A 5,161-nucleotide genomic window follows, 5' to 3' on the forward strand; every position below is an offset into this window, starting at 1 on the left:
GTCGGAGTTCAAGACCAGCCTGGGCAGCATAGTGAATTCACATCTCTACAAAAAATTGAAAAAACTAGCTGGGCGTGGTGGCACACACCTGTAGTTGCAGCTACTTGGGAGGCTGAAGTAGGAAAATTGCTTGAGCTCAGGAGTTCAAGGCTATAGTAGCTATGATCGTGCCACTGCACTCCAGGCTGGGTGACAGAGCGAGACCTAGATAATTACAGTCTGTCCTGCTCCTGTTTACATTAAAATCACTAAGTTAAAATGCTTTCAATCAGCAGGATAAAAATTAAGTGAAATGTGACTTTGGAGTTTGGCCACAAAATAGGCAATGGAGAAAAAGACACTTCCCACAAGAATAAAAATGGCAAATAAGCATATAAAGAACGTTCAAAAGCACTAGAAACCAAAGAAATGTAATGAAAACAATGAGATTTTCTGCTTAGAGACCAGCATAGAGGACAAATGGAAGGGGGAAACTGGAGCTCTGTCCTTATTGGTGGGAGTATAAACTGAACCAATTTTCCTGCAGGATAATTTGAAAATTTCTATTAAAAACCCTAAAACTGTTTTATGTTATTTTCCTCCAGAAATTCTACTTCTATGGATTCAGTCCAAAAATGATTGCTCGAGTCCATTAAAATGTATACATAAAAAAATTTACCTCTGGGGTGGCAATGATTAACTTAAGATACATCCAGACATTAAAAATGATGATGCAAGGATGTATTGACTGCCATAGAAATATGCCCAAAACATAGTAAGTGACAAAAGACCATATACTATGATTCTACCTTTTAAAATGTTTATATGCATAAAAAACTATAGAAAACAACAAACCAGAATGTTTTGAGTGGCAAAATTAAAGATTTTTCTTTATATTTTGTCTTCCAAATTATTACAAAAAAATTTCTTTATATTTTGTCTTCCAAATTATTACAAAAATAATTACAAATTATTACAAAAAGAATTATTACAAAAAGAATTACAAAAAGATTTTCGTTATAATCAGGGAGAAGTATTATTTTCATTTATTTATATTTAAATTTCTTTTCTTTTCCTTATTTTTTCTCATGTATGTATTATGTGTAGTCTAGAGAGCTTGAATCCCTGCCTTTTGAGGTAAATCAGCCCATTTCTGTCTCTATAAATTTGCCTTTTTTGAAAATTTCAAATCAATGGAATTATACCATATGTGGTCTCGTGTCTGGCTCTTTTACTTAGCTAATGTTTTTGAGGTTGTTCTATGACATATAACATGTTTTAGTAGTTTGTTCTTTTCATTACTGAGTAGAAATCCACTGATGGATATATCACATTTTGTCAGCAGAGAGCCTTTTAAACTTGGATTCCAACTTCCTCTGATCTAAATGAAACCCTCCAAACACAGGACTTTAGGGGAAGCTGCTGTGCATGTCAAAATAGCTACTTATCAGAACCAGCTTTGTCATCAGGACCCTGAACTGGTGCAGAAATTTTTATTATTTTGCGACTTCTTTTTTACAGGGAATTTTTGTGCTACTACACATGAGGACTTTTGAAGCATCTGATACATCCATTTAACAAGTATGAGCATGTGTCTGAGTGGACAAGAAAGTGAAACCATCCATGATACATTGCGTATTTTTTCCTCCCCCAGACTGGACCAGGGAATTTCTTAACTTTCTACAGTATCCTGTCTCCATTTACAAAGCTGAACAGTATTAAAGATCCTGCTGCCTTTGTTAGGCAGATTTGGAGGGGAGGCCCAATAGCAAGGGTGGAGAGGAAAAAGAGAGTGGAGCTTGTGGAACAGGAAGCCCCCCCGGGGTCTGCTCTTGGCTCCCAGCTGTTGAGGATGTTGTGGATGGTGAAGTGCTGATGGTGTCCTGAGGCAGCCTAGCACCTCCAGTGGGCCCAGAAGGTCTTGATTCGAACACTTACCCCTGTTTCACAAGTGTTTAAAAGCTGTTTTTGCTTTTGTTATTTTCCTAAATAATTGTTACTTGGTAGTTAGTTATTAATCTTTCTTTGGGAGAGGGTCAGGACTTTAAAACTGAAGAACATAATTTTCATTAAAATATCAAAAATGGAAAAAGGTTACTTTGTAAACAATTTGCTAAACAAACCAAATGGCAGCTGTTGAGAATCTCAATAAAATGTTAAATGCATATGCTGCTTTTAGAAGAAATAAATTAAAAAATGCATTTGCTGGCAGTGGTGGCAGTGGTACCCTTTTGCCTAAGGTTGGGTCACTGTGTCATCATACTGTGGTGAGGGTATGTGTGGTGTATATGTGTGAAACTTTTCATCTCAGGACGGATCGTAATCTTAGTTGCAATTTTCCTTCCAAATAGGGTTACGAAGTAGTAAAACATGGACTTGGAAGTGACAGACCTGAGTGAATCAGGACAACTTAAAAAAAAATCCAATAAAACTAACTTTTAATAATCCTGAGGTTGGTTTTTGAAACAATAGATACAATTATTTACTCTAAGCATCTGGTTATAATTTTGAATCAGTAATACATACTGTCTCCACACTTTTTTTTTATGGAAACAAAGTTTTCATCCAGAAAACCCCAAAACAGTGACTTTTTTTTTTTTTTTTTTTTGTAAGACGGGGTCTCACTCTGTCACCCAGGCTGGAGTGGAGTGGTAGATCTCACCTCACTGCAGCCTTGACCTCCCACCTCAGCCTCCTGAGTAGCTGGGACCACAGGCGCCACCGCGCCCGGCTAATTTATTGCATTTTTGGTAGAGATGGGGTTTTGCCATGTTGCCCAGGCAGGTCTCAGACTTCTAGGCTCAAGCCGTTCGCTCACTTCAGCCTCCCAAAATGCTGTGACTACAGTTGTGAGCCACTGTGCCCAGCCTGGAAGGACTTTTTAAAACATAAGTTCAAGCATCTTATCTGAACTCTTTTAATTGGAGGTATCTCTTCTCTCATTATCCTCATCTTTGGTGTTCCCCAGAGTTCACTGCTGACTGGGATGTACAACATATATTTCAAAGTCAAGGTTGGGTGCAGTGGCTCACGCCTATAATCCCAGCACTTTGAGAGTCCATGGCAGGCAGATCGCTTGAGTCCAGGAGTCCTAGACCAGCTTGGGCAACATGGCGAAACCCTCTTTGTATTAAAAATACAAAAAATTGGGAGTTTCCGGGAGCGCCGCCTGGAGCTGCTGGGCCCCTTTTGGCATGGCGGCCTTTTCCGGCTCGGCTGGGCCAATCCTGTCGCTGAACCCGCAGGAAGATGCCGAGTTGCAGAAGGAAGTGGCACAGGTTCACAAGCGCATAACCAAGCGAAAAAAAAAAACAAAAACAACTTTCTCCTGGAGTAGTCTATGTGCGCCACCTACCTAATCTACTTAAGGAAACCCAGATCCTTTCCTATTTCTCCCAGTGTGACACTGTTACAAGGTTCAGACTGTCCAGAAAGAAAAGGACTGGAAATAGCAAAGGCTATGCATTTGTGGAGTTTGAGTCTGAGGATGTTGCCAAGATAGTTGCTGAAACAATGAACAACTACCTATTTGGTGAAAGACTCTTGGAGTGTCATTTTATGCCACCTGAAAAAGTACAGAAATAACTCTTTTAAAGACTGGAATATTCCATTTAAGCAGCCGTCATATCCATCAGTGAAACGGTATAATCAGAATCGGCACTTACACAAAAGCTACGGATGGAGGAGCGATTTAAAAAGGAAAGAAAGAAAGAAAGATTTCTCGGAAGAAATTAGCTTAAAAAGGAATTGACTATGGTTTTCCTTCTTTGATTTTACAGAAAATGGAAAGCATTTCAAAAACGAATCATCGGATGTCTACAAAAGGCCAGGTTTTACGTAAGAAGAAGAAAAAGGTTTTAGGCACTCCTGACACTCTTGAAAAGACTGTGGATAGCCAGGGCCCCACACCGGCTTGTACATCAACATTTTTGGAGAGATGAAAATCTGAAGTGGCTGAAATGAAGGATGATGATGAAGATAATGAAATAGTTTTCAAACACCCCATATCCTGTGTAAAAGAAGAAATACAAGAGACTCAAACACCTACACATTCACAGAAAAAAAGACGAAGAAAAAGCAATCAGTGATTTTCAATGTAATATATATAACATTTCTTTTGAAAATTGTAATATTTTTATGATAAAAAAATACAAAAAAATTAGCTGGGCATGGTGGCTCATGCCTGTAGTCCCAGCTGTTTGGGAGGCTGAAGTGTGAGGATCACCTGAGCCCAGGAAGTTGAGGCTGCAGTGAGCCGTGATCGCCGCCCTGCGCTCCAGCCAAGTCGAGTCATTACATTTATCTTAACCTGTTCTAGGCTGGCTTACCAGAGATTTGTATTAAGAATACAATAGGCGATCTCACAGACATCTAAGTACAGAACTCAAAATATGACCCCACCATGGAAGGACTGGGCTGGGAGGCGATTTTTCTCTCCTGCATGCCTTCACTCTGGATTTCTGCTCCATGCTTGTGCTTTGCTCTGCAGATGGACGTTGAGCACGTGCTCCAGGCTTCTCCAGTCTCTGAGGCTTTGGCCTGCCCTGGCAGTACCCCTGGTCCCAATGTTACTGGAACTTTCCTTACAGATACTCCTCTGCAAAAAAAATCTGTCGAACACTCTCTGTGTCATTTCCAATTAGCAGGATAGATAATCTGATCTGTCTAGCAGCAGGGGTGGGAGTTCCCTGGTTGTCCCTGGATTTGTAGTGCTGCCCTTTCCAAAGACTTGAGGAGGGGCCGGATATCCAAAAAGAGGGTGCAGGTGGGAAATCAGTAATACAGTCTACTTCAACAAGAAAGTATAAAGTAGAGGCGGTGGCTCACGCCTATAATCCCAGCACTTTAGGAAACCCAGGCGGGTGGATCACTTGAGCTCAGGAGTTCAAGACCAGACTGGGCAACATGGCAAAACCCCATCTCTACTAAAAATACAAAAAATTAGCTAGGCATGGTGGCACATAACCGTAGTCCCAGCTACTTAGGAGGCTGAGGTTGGAGGATTGCTTGAGCCCAGGAAGTCGAGGCTGCAGTGAGCCAAGATCATGATGCCACTGCACTCCAGCCTGGGTGACAGAGCAAGACCCTGTCTCAAAAAAAAAAAAAAAAAAAAAAGTATAAAGTGGAAGCATCTGTATGCATGATTGAAGTCATGCTTTCCATGTATTTTTTCCACTTTGCC

General features: G+C 40.5%; 1 pseudogene; it reads left to right on the top strand.

The window, feature by feature from the left end:
- The first annotated feature begins 2,205 nt into the window (after positions 1-2,205).
- On the top strand, positions 2,206-4,517 carry LOC100979272 (MKI67 FHA domain-interacting nucleolar phosphoprotein-like; annotated as a pseudogene).
- The last annotated feature ends 644 nt before the right edge of the window (positions 4,518-5,161 follow it).

The sequence above is a fragment of the Pan paniscus genome, chromosome 8 (assembly GCF_029289425.2).
Source record: "Pan paniscus chromosome 8, NHGRI_mPanPan1-v2.0_pri, whole genome shotgun sequence".
NCBI classification, from domain to species: domain Eukaryota; kingdom Metazoa; phylum Chordata; class Mammalia; order Primates; family Hominidae; genus Pan; species Pan paniscus.